Source organism: Solanum dulcamara, chromosome 12 (genome assembly GCF_947179165.1).
Source record: "Solanum dulcamara chromosome 12, daSolDulc1.2, whole genome shotgun sequence".
Classification (NCBI taxonomy): Eukaryota; Viridiplantae; Streptophyta; class Magnoliopsida; order Solanales; family Solanaceae; genus Solanum; species Solanum dulcamara.
Window position 1 is genome coordinate 59456245 of NC_077248.1, and position 19949 is coordinate 59476193.

Here is a 19949-nt window from a genome sequence, read left to right on the forward strand (position 1 = left end):
TCAGCCAATCAACCAAATCAAGCAATCTAGACAATCAACTATTCAGACTCAAGAATAGACAAATCAATTCAAGTTAAGAGTAGGGACATTACCTTCAATATTCTTAACATTAGGAATGAATAGAACATCGAAAATCCATCAATTGAATCATTCAAACTTCTAGATCATCAACCACAAAACTCAAGAAATAAGACATCAACTCGAATCAAGAATAGGATGTTACATTCAACATCATCATTGATGGCACGAATAGAAGTGGATATTTGGTTTTCATTCATCCTCATAGGACAGACTATCCTTGATTTAAATACTTTCAATGGGAACTACCAACAAATGATCTCCCAAGCACTCCTTAGAATATTGAGACATGAAGCACCGAACGAATGGAAGCTAACTCAGAAGGTAACTCCAATTCATGAGTGGCATCTCCAATCCTCTTCATAATTTGGTAAGACCAATATATTGATGCCCAAGCTTACCCTTCTTTTCAAGCCTCCCAACACCTTCCACGTACATCCAATCATTCACCTCAAACTTCAAGTCTTTTCCCCATCTTAATTTTTCACACTCTCTGGAATGGATTTCACTTCCTCTATAACTTGGTGAACTAAGTCTTGTCCAACCCACTCAAAGATAGGGAGATCACTAGCTAGAAGACATCATATCATGGATAAGAGAAGAGCTACAACCTCAAATGCTCCCCTCAACATTCCTTTTACCAAGTTCAAGCCTTGCTCTAAGTCCCAAGGTGCTAGTCCTAAGATGATCATAATTATACAAATCTAACCCTCAAATTCATACTCTCTACCTTCATAGGGACCTTTTACTTATAGAATACTACTCCTCCTCACCACTTCATACAAACACTCACAATCATCACCCAAAAGTCATTAATAGCCTACTACCATCACTCTTATAGTGACAACCACACACTCAAGCCTATCACTCTAACCAACTCGACCGCATGTAAGAATTGTCAAGCCTACGTTAACACTTCTACCTCCATTATTGCATGAGCTCTTACCCAAAGACATACTAACATACTCTTACCTATCTATTGTACATCACTGGGTCTCATCTCGCTCCCCTTCTACACCTCTATCCTTAACTACACAAGTACAACACAACTATCACAATCAGGAAACACTCACTCTCCCACATCTACTTTCACTCAACTTAGTCTACTATCATCAACATCGCTATTAGGAATGGAAAGGAAGAATCACAAAAAAAGTTTAGAGAAAAAAATTATAAGCACGATTCATTCAAGAAAGTCTGATCTAGGAACATCCATAACTAATATGATCTCTCTAGTCTTTTAGGGCCTATCATGAGTTCATGGAACTGTACATATTGTGAAACTCAAGTCATGTCTCATATAATATAGAGCTAAAAATTTGTAGATTCATGAGACAAAATCAAGATTACTGAATGAAATTATCAATTCTCATCCTCGAACTCAACATGGATATGCATCAATATGGGGTGCATAGGTCAAGTCCATGGGCACGGTGCTCATACACATGACAGGAATAGAGTATCACCTCGACTGAAATATAAGGAATATGCGAGATAGGAAAAGATCGATATCTCATCCTAATCATACGAGATAGGAAAACATCGATGTCTTATCCTGATCAACTCATCACTATAGAAAGCTCAGGACTTACTTTGGTTCATTACCTTATCATCTCTCCCTTAGCTCAAAGGTCACCTCCGTAAGTCTGTGAACTGATTTGTTTTTGTTAACTAAGGTATAAGAACAATTCTCCACATAATCGGGGCATCAACAACAACAACAACAATAACTAGTGAAATCCCACATTGTGGGGTCTGGGGAGGATAAATTGTACGCAGATCTGACTCCTACCAATGTAGGACGGCTATTTCTGAAAGACCCTAGACTCAATAGAAGCATAGAAAAAGGTCAGACAAGAATATTAGAGTAAATAAGTAGATAACGAAAATGGTCCAAACAATAGTATAATCAAAGCACAAAAAATAGTAGATATTATTAGATAATAACATAAATACAATAAATAACATAAATGAGGGTACAAGAAATCATAGTGCGTTAATACACCTACGAATAAGGGGGAATAAAGCCACTATGTACTAGCCTTCTACCCTAATGCGTGTCCTCCACACCTTGCTATCTAAGGTCATATCCTCGGTAAGTCATAAATGCGCCATGTCCTGTCTGATCACCTCTCCATAATATTTCTTCGGCCTACCCCTACCTCTTTTGAAACCATCCATGGCCAACCTCTCACATCTCTGCACTGGTGCATCTGGAACTCTTCTCTTCACATGTCCAAACCATCTCAGTCGCATTTCCCGCATCTTGTCTTCCACCGAGGCCACTCCTACTTTGTCTCGAATAGCTTCATTTCTAATCCTGTCGCTCTTAGTATGCCCACACATCCATATCAACATTCTCATCTCGACAACCTTCATCTTTTGCATGTGGGAGACCTTAACTGGCCAACACTCCGTCTCATATAACATAGTTGGTCTAACGACCACTTTGTAGAACTTGCCCTTAACTATCCATAATAACACTTTAACTCTCTTATTACATTATATTCAAAGATACCAAATTGCTACTGGGCCTCATTCTAAGATACTTCTCTTAACTTCCTTCTATCTTTTAGGCATTCTTCTATACTTGCCGCTCTTATTAACATATATAGCCTCTTTCTATAACTCCTATAATTTAACCGCTTCTTTTAGTCTGCCAACACTCAACTTCTAGGCTCTCATACATCTGACTGAAGAAAACTTGAATTATAACAAGAGACTCATCATCATCTATACATAACTTCCTTCGACCCAACTCTTAAAGATGATAAGAAATGCTTACATCGACCTTCTCCATATTGACAACTCAATTATACTATTTAAGTACCCATAGAAAATCATAAATTTAAATCCTCACACCACTATATACTATCTCATATATACATCTTAGGCCTTTTATTACTTAATAACTTGGCCCCAATTCACTATTTCCCTGTAAAGGTCACATACACGATACTCATAGCATCATACTTCTTGTATGTCAACATCTTAACTTTTATATATGCTATGTCAAGCCTACTAAATGAAATCTTAAAATTAGCACTATCACACTCATAATGATATCTCCTCTTTCTTTATACTACTCATCTCAAATTCAAGCTTAGGGTTTAATACTAACACACACATCACACACTACTCACATGCAAATACCAACTTACAACTACTAGGTGAAATTAAGAAATACTCTCCAACTAATACCTCATGACAAGTAATCAATCCTCATCTCACTATTTGTCTAATTATAATTTATCACCTTGTCTCCTTTCTTAACCTAAGTACTATTTACCCATTCATTACACCTCATTGCCTATTTAGATTCATTTCCCTCTAAATAATATGGGGTACTCTCTTTAAAATCATAAGCCTACCTTAGATCTGTCATCTCATGTCTAATCTTTCCTTCTGTTCAACACCTATACTAGGTATTTTACTAACACAAATACACCTCAACATAAAACTCTTCTCATGTTTTGAGCATACTCTAACTCATCCTAATCAATAAGTCTTCCTCTACATACTGTCATGAGATCTAGATTATACTTACTACATCTTTAGTAAAAGTCAAAGGGACTTGACTTCTAACCCCATCACCTACCTTATAGATACATAACTCTAGTTATATTCCTCAATCAACAACCGTTCTTACTATTTGGTTTCTACTCCTCTAACTTCATATTTCTAGCTCTAGGATTATTCTATGAATAATAACTTATCATGCCTCAAATCACATTCCATCGGATGGTGACACAAATCATTAAGAGATAACATTTTCCTCTAGAGGATAACATCTGAAGAAAGATTTTATAGAGAAGAGAGTATGAAAATACATCTTTTTCTTGATCAATGCGCGATTCATATGATTGAAGGTGCATTATTTCAAATCAATAGACTTGTGCATACTAATCGGCTCCTCTCAAGCCTAGTGCAGTGTCTTTAACCTCTAAATACTTTATCAGAAAGTAACTCATTAATAAGGATCTGAGCTTTACTGTTCCAACCACCTTGAGTATGAGCAGTAGTCGAATGGATTTAAGCAACGCACGAATCAGAAGGGAACTTTTATAGAGTTAAACTCTATCGTATGAACTCAAAAAATGAAAGAAGTGGAATAATTCCTAATGTCCTATAGCCTCTTTATTATAAGTGTGGTGCACGACATACCCATAAGTAAGACTCTACTAGACATGGCTTCATAGACTCCCTAGGACTCTTCAACTCTGGGCTCTGATACCAAGTTTTTCATGCCCCAGAAGGGTACCCTAGGCGTGACCGGCACTCAGAGTCTACTGCTAGTCCCCAAGTGAACCACTTGAACTGTTCACACAATTATTCAATTAACTCTCTATCAGCAGAAGACTTAACTCATCAAGATGATCGAATAGATACTTATAGAATTGTAAGACCCCATAAGTAGGAAAGATAGAACCAAGGAGAAAAGTCTCAAAATTTCAAACCCGTCCATATGGAAAAGTCCCTCTATGGCTCGTAGAGCTTTCCACAGCTAGTAAGGTTAGGTCTAGAGTGACCCTTCGAGAAAATTTTGATGTTGCCCTCAGGAGAGGTTCTACGGCTTGCCAGGATGGGTCATTCTTAAAATGATGGGTCGTAAAAAGTCTTCATAAACCATTTTCAGTGGCCAAGTTTCAAGGACCTCTGAGGCCAAGATGATAACTTGACAGGATGGCTCATAGAAGAAAGGACAGGTTGTAAATACCACCCATTACAAAATTTTAGAGACTTGAATTTTGCAGGTTTTTAGGACCTGCAGGATGAGCCCAAAAGACGGGTCCTAAACCCTGACCATTCCCAAACTTCAGAGACTATATTTTCAGACCTTTTCTCAGACCTTCAAGATGAGTCATCTCATCATTGCCAAGATGGCTCGCATAATAGGGTCCGTAGGGTCAATTTTCCAAAATTAATGAAGGGCAATTGTGTCTTTTACAAAGTTTGGTTCAATAAAGCTAGACACTTTTATGGCCAAGTTCAAGTCTATAAATACTCTTTTCTTCAAAATCCCCAACTATTTAATTCATTCTCTCAAAATTTCCAAGGCAAGAACTCACAAGGTCTCTCAAGGTTTCTCTCCAATCTATAAGCTAGGGTTTCCAGATTTCTTCACGGTTCTTCTTTGATTCCTAGTGAATTCAAACAAGGTATGTGGGAATTGATTCATGGTTCCTTTTTATCCATAAAATCCCAAAGATTTCTCAAGTTTACATTAATTTAAAATTGATTGAGAACCCTAGTTTTGATGAATTGTATTGGGCTGAGTTGATTTCATTTTTAGATGTTATCAATGATCTTTATATGCATGTTTTTATATAAATTCCATGATTTCAAGTTGAATCATAGATGCCCATGCATAAAAGTTATTTTCAAGCTATGATCATGAGCTAAAGATGATTTTTATGAGTTAAATGATTTATAAAGATAGTTTTTAATGAGTTATAGCTGAGATTATGATTTTTGAAGTTAAAGTTGAGATAATGATCATAGTTAAGATCATTAGATGTTTTGAGATAATGATCAGAGTTAAGATCATTAGATGTTTTAAGATAATTATCAGAGTTAAGATCATTAGATATTTTGAGATAATGATCAGAGTTAAGATCATTAGATGTTTAAAGATGGTAATAAGGACAATTCTCATTGAAGTTATAGATTCTTATGAATTACCAAGCTAGATGAGCTATTCCTAAATATTTTAAAGATGGATCAATAGACAGTTACTATTTTTCCTACTATGTTATGAGTATGTTTTATGAGTTTCCATTAGGATATTGACTAAGCACCGAAAAGACTTCTAGATAGGGTTCGGTCGGATAACGCAGTTGGTTATCCAAGGAAATCCTAGTAGTAACCTAAAGTCCTAAACTACGTTTCCCACATAGGTTACCTTCATTGCCTAGCTAGTGGATCTATATAGCCCAGTTGAGCTGAGTTGAGTTATCCTTAGAGTATGCCCTGGGAAGGTAGCCTCCCCTATTTTAATGCAGTAGTCATCGACCTATCTCAATACAGGATTCATTGAATTCCATGTAGTAACTTGCATGGTCTTAGTTGTTAGTTAAATGTCTTATCCCACACAAGTTCAAGTTATGCTTTAAGATATCAAGTTATAAGTTGAAAGCTAAAGTTTTATGATATGCATTGACCATGAGTTTCATATGTTTTAAATTGCTTTTAAGCTATACTCATGCTCATTATGATTGGTCATGCATCTTAAGGCATGTTTATTATGTTCTTTTACTTATCATGCATACCTTACATAGTATATTCAAATATACTAACACATAATTTGCCTATATTATCTCATAATGTAGGTATGGAAGACACTCACGACTAACCCGCTCGTGGCTAGAGTTTCTTTAGATCTCTAAGGAGTTGGCGATTCCTTATTCTACTGAGGACAAAACTTTATTTCATGTTTCTATTTCTTAAACATTTCTTCTATTGCTAGGGTGAGCTAGGAGCTAGTCCTAAGCCTCCATCGAAGGTTAAACTAGAGGCATGTTTAGACGATATATTGGTGTAGTCTGGTTTGGACATTTATAGAGTTGGGTTTCCCTAAGTCCCTTATCCCACCTATGATTACTTTTGCTTATCTTTATATTATTCTTCACCTTATGTATGCAATGAATGATAAGATGGCTTATGGTTGGGGTCCTTCATATCCCAATCATCGTGTTACGACTAGGCCCTAGGTCGGTTTCTGACAAGAATAAGGCCAAAGGCAACTAATATGTCTAATCTGATCAACAAGACTAGTACAAATGAAACTAGCCAAAATACAATCTCAAATCAACAAGTCAACAATCTAGTCTATGAAGCTTCTATCAACGGTCTTAATGGATCCAATAACAGGTTCATGGATATATCAAATCAAATAAAAGTAAAAGTCTAAAGCTAGATAATAAAAGAATGACATCCTTCGAAAGTAGGGAGGACTCACCAATCAGCTAGAATATGAACGGATCCTCAACAGTGCACCTGTTGATGATCTCTAGAACCTGTCTTTGCATTATGAAATGATGTAGGTCCAAATGGATGTCAGTACGTGGAATGTACGAATATGTAATATGGCAGAATAAAACATGCATAACTCAAATCAAGATATAATCAACTCGATCAAGATGTCAAAAGTCTGAAGCAAGAGTAAGGTTTTAGATAGAGACCAATCATATACAATCCAATCCAATTAAATTAGAGTAATATCAAGACCTATATGGGATTTGTTTTTATCAGAAAACAATCACTTATGAGCCAGTAATTGTACAACAAGTTCATTGTTGTTGCCACAACTGACTAATACCTTTCCAAGGTAAAGGACAAATCTACTAATCTGGATCCAATCATCAATCAAGTCCTATCTTTTCTAGACAATAAAATAGGAAAACATTCGACTTTAACGGTTCAATCATATGTAGTTATTGAGTTTAAGTTATTACTTACTCTTACCCAATTTGGTGTTCGATACTCCTCTCATGAATCAATGTTCATAAGACAATCAATCCCAATCAACCAATGAAAAAGCCTCGTATGGACTTTTATCATTTCATATGTTCTATCAAATCAATCCTTTTGGACAATCAATCTTCCAATCAAACCAATCAACAAGTCTCATATGGACTTTTATCAGTTCATCAGTTCTATCCAATCAATCCTTTTGGACAATCAATCATCCAATTATTCCGAAATCATTCATTTATGAGTAGCTGGGACAATTATTTATGACAATATTTAGTTAATACCATTCAATTTAGTTCAATAATGAAGATGGAAAGACTATCAAGTTTCATCATGCTCATATCCCAATCATAATCATACATCACAAGTCTAAGGCTCTAGACTCAACCCTTAATCATATTCATCAATGTTAGTCAAAATATCATGAGGGTTTATGAAGTAAATAGTCAAAAAATCAATTGTTAAAGAACAAGTTCATAGAAATCATCAATTACGCAATATTATATAAAAATATGTTATGTTTAAAGAAAATTCTCAAGAAACACAATCATTGGGACTCAATTCATTCACAATTCAACCTATCACAATCATGGGGACTCAATTCATTCATAAAATCAACCTATCACAATCATGGGGTACATGAAAGAACAAAGTCCATGTTTTAGTTTAGCCTTACATACCTTAAAAGGTCCACAAATCTTGATGAAAAATCCTAACTTGAAGAAGAACAATCAAGAGACCCTTTTCTTGAACTTCTTGGATTTGTTTTCTTGGAAACCCTATGATTAGGATTTAAGATTTCTCTTAGCAATTCATATATATATGAAGAAATTTTGGTTGAAAAGCTTGAAATCTATGAAGAAGAATTTACCTTGATGAAGAACCTTGCAAGAGAACCCTAACTTGATATTTTTTTCTTGAAAATTCTTGAGCGTTAAGTTTAGGAGTGAATGAGAGGGTTTCTTATGAGGAAATATTGATTTCTACACATTTAGGAATATTAAAATAACTCTCCAAAGTGTAATAGGACAAAACTACACTTCAAAAAATAAAAGGGGCATCATTTGGCTTAGGAAATATAGTCCACATTGCAGAGCCATCGCGAACTTCTGCTAGAATGGAGCATCTCTAGTAAAACGGTTATAACGTTTTACTCTGAACTAAAAATAAGGCAAATTTGGTGGGGTTGGAAAGAGAACACGTATTATTTAATTTGATAGGTTATAGGTCACCTTAATCTTAATATTCTGAGAGATATTGTCATTTAAAGTTGACCCTTATAAGATCTTATATGAAAACTTAATCAGTAAAGGATCTTTCAACTCGACTTAGTACTAGAGGTTCCTTATGACCATAATTTACCTCTAATACACTTCAAATACTTAGAAATTGATTCTAACATATATATACAATTAGAACTCATTGAGTTAGAGTTTATGCGCATACGAAAAATGGTTTAAGTCTTGGCAAAAAAATTTGGGGTGTTACAATAGTTATCCTTGAAAAGTGTGCATGCATATATTGTTTTTTGCTTTGTTTTTTATTGTTTTTAACATTAGAACTTTTCATATTCTTATTTCCTGAACCAAGGAGGTAACAAATGGAAAAAGAAATTATACAACGTAGATTTGAAGAAACTCTCATCTAATAACTTGATCTTTTTTGAAAATAGCTAATTTTGAGATCAAGGGTAAAGGTTAGTAATGCAAACACCTATAGACGGACAGAGTTTCATGGTGACATTAATCTATTAAGGGCATTATCCCTTTAGATATATTTAGGGAAACAACAACAACAACATACCCAGTGAAATCCCACAAATGGGATCAGGGGAGGATAGGGTGTACGCATACCTTACCACTACCTCATGGAGATAGAGAGGTTATTTCCAAAATACCCTCAGCTCAAAAGTCATAGTCCCAAATAAGAGAGAAAAATAATATATATAGCATAATGACAAAAAATAAAAATCTATGCAAATTTTACAAGACAAGAATAATACCGATAGCAAATTAATATGCTAATCGAAGGCAATAATAACACAACTAAAATGGCACGCCTAGGCCTACGACCAACCCTAAACAGACACAAGGTAAGATACCATTCTATCCCTACTATCCTTCTACCCTAATCCACGAGCTCCACTTCTTTCTATCTAAGGTCATATCCTCGGTGATATGGAGTAACGACATATATTGTCTAATCACCTCTCCCCAATACTTTTTTGGTCTACCCCTACTCCTCTGCATAATCTCAAATCCAATCGGTTGCACCTCCTAACTGGGGCATCGACACCCCTTTTATGCACATGTCCAAACCATATTAGTCTAGCTTCTCTCATCTTGTCTTCCACAGAGGCTACTCCCACCTTCTCCCGAATAACCTCATTCCTAATCTTATCACTCTTAATGTATCCACATATCTATATCAGCATTCTCATCTCCACAACATGGATCTTCTGAGCATGCGAGCTCCTTATTGGCCAGCACTCCACTCCATACAACAGCGCTGATCTATCCATCAGTCTGTAAAACTTACCTTTAAGTTTAGGTGATACCTTCTTATCACACAAAACTCCAGAGGCAAGTCTCTATTTCATCCATGCTTCCCCAATGCGATGCATGACATCATTGTTGATGTCCTCACTACTTTGGATAATGAATCCAAGATATTTAAAGCTTTCTTCCTTAGGGATAGGTTAAGTGGAAAGCCTCACTTTCATGCCCTCTTCATCCATCACAACACTGAATTTGCACTCCAAGTATTTTGTTTTGGTCCTGCTCAATATGAACCCTTTGGACTCTAGAGTTTATCTCCAAACCTCCAACTTATCATTAACTCTATCTCGAGTCTCATCAATCAAAACTATATTGTTCATAAATAGCATACACCATAGAACCTCCTCCTGCATAGACCGTATCAGCTCATCCATCACCAAGGCAAAAAGAAAAGGACTCAACACAGATCCTTGATGTAGTCCTATCTCAACAGAAAAATACTCGGAGTCACCTCCCACCGTCCTAACCCGTGTCTTGTATCCAGCATACATGTCTTTTATCACCCTAATATATACTATTGGGATACCTCTGGCCTCCAAACACCTCCAGAGAACATCCCTCGGGATTTTGTCATAAGCCTTTCCAAGATAAATGAACACCATATGAAGATCCTTTTTTCTTTCTCTAAATTTCTCCACCAGTCTCCACATAAGATAGATTGCTTTAGTATTCGACTGCCCCGGCATGAATCCGAATTGATTCTAATATTGACACTCTTCACCTCACCCTCATCTCCACCACTCTCTCCTATATCTTCAAAGTGTGGCTTAAAAATTTGATACTCCTGTAATTATTATAGTTTTAGATATCGCCTTTGTTCTTGTACAATGGAACCATAGTGCTCCACCTTCATTCATCGGACATTTTAATTATCTTCAAAATAACATTAAACAACCTATTCAACCACTCCAAACCTTTCTTGTCAGTGCTCTTCCAAAATTCCACGAGAATCTCATCAGGCCCGGTCGTTTTCCCCTCCTCATCCTACTAATAGCACGTCTAACCTTCTCAACCCTAAAACACCTACAGTATCTAAATTCTCGAAGACTATCAGAGTGTACCAAATCACCCAATATAATGTCTCTGTCTCGTTTTTCATTTAAGAGTCTGTGGAAATAAGTTTGCCACATTTGCTTGATAGAGGTCTCATCCACTAACACTTTACCTTTCTTATCCTTGATGCACTTTACTAGATCCAAGTTGTGGGCTATTCTCTCTCATTTTGGCAAGCTTATAAAATCTCTTATCCCCAACTTTTTCCCCAAACTCGATATATAAGTGTTCAAAGGTTGTCGTCTTAGCACTAGTGACTACCGACTTAGCTTCCGTCTTTGCCTTCTTATAGATATCTTTAAGCCTACTCTTCCCATCCTCATCTACGCACACCAACCACTCCATATAGATAACCTTCTTAGCTTTCACTTTACCTTGTACTTCTCCATTACATCACTAATCTCCTTAACGACCACTAAAGATTCCTCTCGATACCCCTAGAACCTCGATTATTACTTTTCTAATGCAACCATAAGTCATATCCCACATGTTGTTCACATCCCCTCTACTACTCCGGGCCACTGAAACAATCAATTTCTCCCTTATCTCCCAAGAAATAACAGGAATTAAGCCCCCTCATCTAATCCTCGGTCAGTCATAATGGGTATTCTTTCTCATATCCCTCTTAATATCTAATTTCATCGCCAAAATCTTATGTTGAGTAGTAATATTTTCACTCAGAATAATCTTGCAATCCTTATAAAGGTCTCTATCACTCTTTTGGAGGAGTAAGTAGTCAATCTGAGTCCTAGCTACCGTGCTACTAAAGGTAACTAATTGATTATCCCTCTTCAGAAACACGGGTTAGCAATAACCAACTCAAAAGCTTTAGCAAACTCCAATAAAGATGCCCCATAGTCATTCATTTCCCTAAAACCAAAGCCTCCATGGACATTATCAAACTAATTAGAAGTTATACCGATATGACCATTGAAATCTCCACCAATGAAAATCTTTTCGATACTCGGTATACATCTCACTACCTCATTTAAATCCTCCCAAAAAAGCCTTTTGACTTCCTCATCCAGGCCCATATGGGGTGCATACGCACTAACAATGTTCACAGTAAGCCCGCCCATAACTAGCTTAATAATTATCAACCTATCACTGATCTTCTTTACCTCCACCACACACTCCCTAAGATTCGCGTTGACTAGAATACTTATACCATTTCTATCTCTTGATCTATCACAACCCAAGCCTAGGGCCTAGATGTGACATGGCGAATGAGAAACCCAAAAGTACCTCAAACAAGCCTCTTAGCATTCTTATAGACTTTCATAGGTAAGGACAATAAATAAACAAGCAAAAATCATAATAGTAAATTTTTAACTTACATATGTCCAACAATACCTCTAACTTTTAGATTTAATGGGCTAAAACAAGTCCCTAACTCACCCTTAATCATAATAGAAATAAATGTCATAGTAAGTTTCTAAAGATCTCAACATATCATAAGCTAGAAAGATAAATGAGTATTGTTTCCAAAACATGGGAACTCACCAAAAGTAATCTTCAAATGAAATCTCAACTAGCCACGTGGAGGAGAACGAGGAGGAGCATCGGTCCCTATATGGTGATACCATGTAGGCAAAAGAGTATGTGTTAGTACTTTGAATGTACTAAGTATGTCGGCATGCATTATAAAGTAAAAAATTTAGGACATTTATAAGGTAAAGTATATAAATGAGTGCATGCATGAGTAATCAAGTAGATATCATTTAAATCATACATATGTGGATATATACATGCATGAGTAATCATTTAAATAACATTTGAAACGTTCATTTGTAGAAGTTGACTACAACAGACATTAAGACCATGTGAGATATTACATGAAATCCAACATAACCCCTAGGGTGTCTACCTTCCTAGGGTAGAACTCCGTTAATTTTATATTCATTTTTTAACTTTAACTTTAAGGGCTTTCGTGGATTAGCCTAAGCCTACAAGGGCTCCTATGTTGGCACATAGTTAATGAGACAAGAGGTTGCTACTAGGATTCCCTTACCGAATCTCATCTCAATGACCCATTCGGTGCTAATTCAATCCCACGGAATACTTTAATACTTCAAAATAGCCATAGCATATAGCTTGAGAATTCAAAACATCACATTTGGTAGAATAGCTCATTAAAACCTTTGGTTATTCAAATATGCAAGAATTATCCTTATTGCATAAAGAATTCATCATTCATATCATTTCATCATTCTTTTATTTCATAATACTCCCTTTTGATCATGGACATTGTTTCATAAATATTCATTTGTAGTCAAATCTTTCAAGTCAAACTTCATTAAAAATATAGTAAAACTATGTGAGTTCAAATCACTTCAACTTTCAAACATGTATGTAAATGAATATGCATAAATACTTTGAAATCTATTAATTAAAAATCATGCTTTAAACAACCCACCATGAATTTCAAGAACCTTTGGAGAGCTAAATAGAGAAAATACTTGAAATCTATCAATTCATACATATGAAATTATTTTGCATCAAAATAGACTAATAATCATTAGTTTAACCATGAGTCATGCTATTAAGTAGAAATAGGAATTACCCATAAGAAAGTCTCATTTGAAATCAAGAGATTTAGTTGAAAGAATTTTGGACTACATAGGTAGAATAACCCATGGATAAGCAACCATATACCTTAGAGTACAACTTAAAGAAAATAAATATAGTTTATCATATAATCAAAATACTTTAGGCATGAGAGTGAAAGGAATACTCTCATTGAAGTCTTATATACCTGGAATTCGAATCTTTACTCAGAATCGAAGGACTTAATGAACACTCTTGAATCCTAGCCTTTTCTCCTCGCCGGAGCATTTTGTGTACTACCCAGAATATATGAATCACCAAAATAGTATTTCTACACTACTAAGAAATAAAACTATATTTTGAAAATGAGTAAAGAAGTGTATAGAAAATGAGTAAAGAAGTGTATAGAGAGAAGAGTTGCTTGAGAAAGCTTGATGAACAAAATGATGAAATAAGGTGGGTATTTATAGATGTGAAGGAGGAACCTAACAATAATTAAAATAATTGTAAAAAAAATATAAAAATCTAATGAAAGATTGTGATGTCATGGGTGATGTCAAATGAAGGACTATTGATGTCATATGTGATGTCAAATGGATCTAGATCTTCTATGGTTGGTGAGATGAATATTTTTTTACGGAATACCCTTTTTCGGAGCTATGTTTGAACAAGATAACTTCCTAATTAGGATTTGATGTCTTCATATGAATTGTAGCTCTAGAAGTCTTCTTTCATTTAGTTCAAGAATCAACTGATTTGAAACACCTGCAGTGAGATATGATTTTTCTTTTACAAATACTCCATTTCGTCACAGTACTAGGTGTTGCAAAGATTAATTTATTTGACCTACTTAGCTTCCGAATCCTAAGCTATGTTCTTCACAAATGTTGTAGGTAATGATGTTGGAGTTATTCAGAAATTTTAATCACATAATTTATACCATCCTATGAAAAGTTATTCTCAAAATACAGAAATAGTATCATTTTCATCAACAATTGGAACACCATATATAATATTTTTTAGGGGGTGTTACATGAGCCTCCTGCGCATCATAATTTAAATATGTCCACATCTCGAGCTTTGATACCTACCCATTTAGTCTCCTGAACATAACTTATATTAATCTTTCTCCTCTTAAGACTCTTCAAGCTCTATGGACTTTCCTGTAAGCAACTTTATATTCCATGATCCTACTATCAAAAATGACTATAGTTTGGGCTTAATTAGAGTACATAGCTATAGTTTGCTTAATTATGATTCATAGTTGCATGTTAGAAGGAGGAGCGAGGCAAGTGAGATTGCGAAAGGGAGGAGAGAGGCGAGAGGGATACAATTAATTTGTATATCTGATCAATAATTATATCATAAATATAATTGATACAATTAATTTGTATTCAAAACTAGCTACTAGAATAAGGAGAGATGCGAGTGAGATTAGGAGAGGGGGGAGAGAGGCATGCGAGATATGGGAGAGAAAGGACAGAGGTGAGCGATATCTGAGAGAGACATACAATTGATTTGTATATTTGACCAATATTTATATATCTAATCAATAATTATATATCTGATCGATAATTGTATCACAAATATAATTGATACAATTGATTTGTATCAGTGAATGCAATTGTATCAAAGACTATTATATTCAATTCAATGATGCAAATTAATTGTATCAACTATCAAGTATATTACCGAATACAATTTATATCCAAATATAATATGTATCAACAAATACAATTGTATATATCAACAAATATAATTGTATCAATGTTGTAATTCGTAAGAAATTGTATTTGAATTCATGTGCATTTGTATATTAATATGTTGCCCTGTGTGTTGTATTTATGTGTTACCATGTGTGTTTGTGTTATCATTTGTATTTTTATCACTGACTGCTACCATTTGTAATGTGGAGAGAGAGAGATGAGAGAGATGAGAGAGAGAGGGCGGAGAGAGGAGAGAGGCGAAAGAGATGATGTAGAAAGAGGAGAGAGTCGAGCTAGAGTGCAGAGAGAGGGGAGAGAGGTAGAGAAATGAGGGATATAGAAGAGAAAGAATTGCCATAACACCTTAACTAGTTACGAATTGTAATATAATTCTTTTAAACTATAGTTGTGTATAGTAAATACATATCACATGTTTGTCTTCCTATGTAATTTTTCCATATATATATATATATATATATATATATATATATATATATATATATATATATTTCAAAATTGGGCTTATAAACATTTGTAAATATTTTGTTTTGTAATCAAATCAGAAGTTAATTATATTGTTATTATTTTTCGAATCAGAAGTTAACAATCTATTTTGTAAATATTTTATTTTGTATACAGTTTGATTGAAGTCTTTAATCTTATAAATTTTACATATTGAACAATGATATTTCGATGAAAGTATTTTGTACTTACGTGAATCTTACGGTCTTTTTGAAGATTCCTATTCATTTAACGTTTTCAAGTTTTAGCTTATCACACATGTAGGTGAAAACATATTTAATTCTTTTCCAATCATGGTATAATTGTAAAAAAAAATTGAAAAAACCGACTAAAATCGAAATCGAAAAAACTAAATAATGTTGATTTAATTTAATTTTTAGATTTAATAAAATGACATAATTGATTTAATTTCTTTTTGATGAAAAACGAAATCAAACCGATATATATACACCCTCAATAAGGATGATGAAGAGAAGGAGGAGGATGTAGGGACAAATTTCATGGATGAGGATTCAGGCGAGATTGTTGCTGATTCGGACTTTGTTCAGGGTGATGACGGTGAATAATGGCCAAAGAAAATATTTTTTTTCTTATTCTCACTAATTTTGATTTTGACCACTAGGGACAGTGCTATATTTTATGTGTAGGTTGACAGAAAAAATTCATTGTATATTTTTGCTATATCTTTAGATAGTGTCTGTAGTCTCGTATCTCATTTCCCTGTATTGTTATTTTATCGACTTGTATATTTTGGATTTCTGAATTATTGAATTATAAACTAATCCTGCTATATTGTTTTTTCGTTGTTTGTTTTTGTTGACTAACTTATATTAATTTTTAGAGTTTGATTTTTGTTTTCAGTTCTTTTCTTGAGGATAATTCCATTGAATTGAGTAGATTATTTTTTTTGGAAGTAAATTGTTGAAATATTGTTAGGAGAAAAGAAAAGTAGATTCTTGACTTAGATAATACTAGCATATTTGGACCGTTTGAGTACTATTTTTTTGTGAATGCGTATGAATTAATAAAATAACAAATTTTTTGATACCTAAAATTATAGTTGTGACTTTGTATATAACTTGTCATATTATAGTTGGTATGACCCTGCTTGTTTTAGAAGTAGAATTGAGTCATCTTAATTGATACTTGTGCTATGTGAGATGAGAAATTCTTGCATATTCCAATTTTATTTTTAAGTTAAAATTATATGACATAAATGAACTTCAATTGTGTTTGGTTAGTTTACTAAGTTTACAAAATGAATCCAATTCATACTCTTCAAGTCCAAGGTCCACTAGAATTATTTGGGACCAAAATACCTCCAAACTCTAACTCACACCTATATATAGAGCTCTTCATAAGACAGGGAGAGAGGAAATAGAGAGAAGTTTTCATATTGCCCTCCATGATTGTGATCAAAGTTTGATTCCGCATTGGTGGTGAAATTCCAACAAAAACTATTTTATTATAGAATTATATCATTTTATATAAAATTTTATAAAAAATTGTAATTCGTGTCCTGCATAAATTATTGAAATTAAATATTATTACTTATCGCTATTTTTCATGTCTAGATTATTACTTTCAAGACAAAATTTAATCGTTTACATATATTTCAAGTAAATTGCTAGTTTCTTCTTACGAATCTTCAAGTTTAGTAGGTCTTGTCAAGTAAAATTCATTTTAAAACACATTAACTTCAAAACTATTATTTTTTACAACCTCAACTCAAATATTAATCCAAAAATACCTGCTAGCCGACCCCAATAAGACATGATGTTGTGCAAAAAGACAAAATGGGGAAAGTAAATATGATGCGAAGATTTGGTAGAAAACGAAAATTAATATAGTAGGATAGGTGCAAAGGACTTCTTTTTTATTTTCTTTCCGTATTCGATATTTATATTGAAATCTAATTAATTTAAATTTATATAACCTAGAGAATATTTGAAAAAAACGTTTGTAAGAATTTTTCTATACTCAAAATTGAAAACTGAAAGCTCTAATGTAAAAAAGGAACATCATTCTCATTCGCTGTATCACATTCTTATCCAAGTGCGGAGCCACCTTACTATCAGGGGTTCATCCAAACCTTCTTTGACAAAAAATAATACTATTTTATGCATGATTAAAATAATTTTATATGTATATATAATAGATGTTGAATCCCCTTCGACTAGTTCAAATATCTATTTTTTAAAATTTTAAATCAACTTACTAAAAATTCTGATTCCGCCACTCTCCTTGTCCCTACAACCTCAAGAAAGCCGCAGCCGATCACTTATGCTTTAGATTTTTAAAAGAAAAATAAGATCATCTAAAGGACACAGCATGTGCAACACAACTAAATTAAGTCATACATATGAATCTGGTCTACGGAGGTGACATATTTTAGGTTAAATGTACCTTAGACAAGTGCAAAGTTTTGGAAGGTCTTTTTTGATATAGGGGTTGTTTAGTATTTAATATTTATTGGCTTGATTAATTTGAATTCATATTTTATAAAATTATTTGAGGAGAATCGTAATTTCTTATCGAAAAATTATTATTAATTTTTAGAGTTCAAATCTAAAATTTATAATTAAAAGCCGGATTTTATTTATCTATTCTCAATTCTTTGATGGTAAATTTTAGAAGCGTTGAACGGAAGTTGATGTGTTCAAAACACAGGATCTTTATTGAATGAATTGAAGTTAACAATACAAGAAATTTTAGAGTTTGTTTGGAACTTTAGATTGACCTATGTCAAATGTTTTTAATTCAAAATAATTTTTAAGTATTTTTATAATGTTTGAATAAATAAATAAATAAAATATAATTTAAACACAATTTTTAAACCAAAAATAAATAAATTATAAGTCGTAAGTTAAAATTCTTTAACCTATGACTATAAACTCGTCCGTCCAAATTTTGCAAAGTTAACTTGTGACAATGTCACCACATGTATTCACAAGCTTTTCAAAAAGTTAAATTGGGTTATATGATTAACCACATAATTTTCTGGAAGAAAACTTAATTATTACACTTTATGCACAAGATTTTAACAGGTATACTTTTGGTTATATTAGTATTACATACTTTGGGTTACATCATTGCATACACAAGCATCGATATTCAAGTTGAAATGAGTATAAGTGCGGTTTGTCCATATTTTATTGTAAAATTTGAAGAAAAAAATTTTCATTTTAATCATTTGTAATAGCAAGTTGCTGCACCTAGGAAGGGGAGAAATAAAATTTGAAATTGGGCTTTGACCAATGACCATAGAGGCGGCATGTATCGTTTTTAGCGCCCCTCCTTTGAGCCATCACGGGTCCACGTTGGTAACTAAACGAGCTTATTGTTTTTAGCCAATGGGTACTTTTATATGACATTTCAGTTTGGTTTGATTATTAGTTATTAATTATACACGAAAATTAAAAAAATAATTCATTAAAAGAGAGAGAGAAAAAAAATTCTTTCAAAAGTAAATGAATTATCTTTGTTTTATTTTGAATATTATAATTCTAATATCAGAATTACAATTATGTTTAACTTTCTACTTATATTGTTAGTTAATTTATTGTGTGCTAAACAATATAACTTTACTGAATAATGCATAAACTATTGATATTTTTGCATAAAAGACACATCATACCTCATTCTTTTTTCAAATTAAGAAATAAAAATGAATGATTACATGCTCGGCCAAAAAAAATGAAATGATTTTGTAGTGTTTTTATGAATTTTATTTTGCATAATACATATATATGCTATTTAATTCGGGTTCAACAACCATTTATGCTTTTTAATTTTTTGTGTGCACAAATAAACACTTAAACTTATATAAAATTAAACATGTAGACACACATATTCTACATAGTATAATAATGTAGGACACCGCATAGGACACAAAATTATTATGTAGGTAAGACAAATGTGTCTATCTGTTCAATTTTATACAAATTTAAGTGTCTACTCACCTAAAATTAGAATGCTTAGTTATCAATTAATATTAAGTTAAAAAACGTGT